Source organism: Brassica oleracea, chromosome C1, assembly GCF_000695525.1.
Source record: "Brassica oleracea var. oleracea cultivar TO1000 chromosome C1, BOL, whole genome shotgun sequence".
Lineage (NCBI taxonomy): Eukaryota > Viridiplantae > Streptophyta > Magnoliopsida > Brassicales > Brassicaceae > Brassica > Brassica oleracea.
In genome coordinates, this window is record NC_027748.1 from 22,423,810 (window position 1) to 22,424,859 (window position 1,050).

A 1,050-nucleotide genomic window follows, 5' to 3' on the forward strand; every position below is an offset into this window, starting at 1 on the left:
ATTTTGTGTCATGAATTGCTTAGCTATGTTTGAGTAGTTTACCTGTTAGATTCAGGGTTCAAATAGGTTAGAGGGATTAGCCCCAACTGTAGATTTCTAAGTTGTGGTATTCATTGATTGATTGTTTTTAATGCTTGTTCTAGATTAGCTAACTAGAATATTGAATCTAGGAATCTGCATGAGTCAAGCATCTTTGACCATCCAGTCCTCAACCTAATCTGTCATACTAGACAACGGGAAAAAGGCTACCGCTGAACTAGAAAGCTAGTGAGCATTATCAACTGACCCCTAAGGCTTGACTAGAAGCATCGATCGATATTGTCTTTTGACAATCGATCGATATTTGTGAAAGGTGTATCGATCAATATCCCTATAGGACCATCGATCGACACTTTCTTGTGGTCAACAAACGACAGTTGAGATCCAAGATCTAGTTAGGTAACCAGTGAACCATTGCCATCGCTGATTACTGTGTTTAAGGGGTTGAGCTCTAATATATCATGCATGCAACTGATAGGCATCTATAGGATTATAATCTCCAACACCTGAATAGAAACCCTGCATCTAATACCTTTCCAATAAGTTACACCCCCAATCATCTTATTAGTCAAGCAATAGACTTGCTCAATTATGATTGCTATTTACATTTAAACCATAAAACAACAAACACTTAGAATTAATAAATTACTAGATTTAATAGGTTTCCTAGCTCCATGTGGATTCGATCCCTAAGTACTACAATTGAGCCTCTTATTTGAGAGAGTAATTCACTCCTTAGGGTAATTTGAGTGGTATCAGTTTCCTTTAGCTATACTGAGAGAGAAGAAGATAGAAAGGTAATCAACAAACGGTCCCAACTTTTCTCATTCAAAAGAGGTTCAATAAAGATATAAACACAATAGCTTGGTAATTTAAGTTATAAACGCTGGAATAGTTTTAATGATCATGAGTTTAAAGAACGTAATAAGTCGCCACACCCATCAACTTGCTACAGCTTTTCACGTTCCTCGCCTTCCAAGACCAGAGAAGTCGCACCTCAAATGTGAAAGA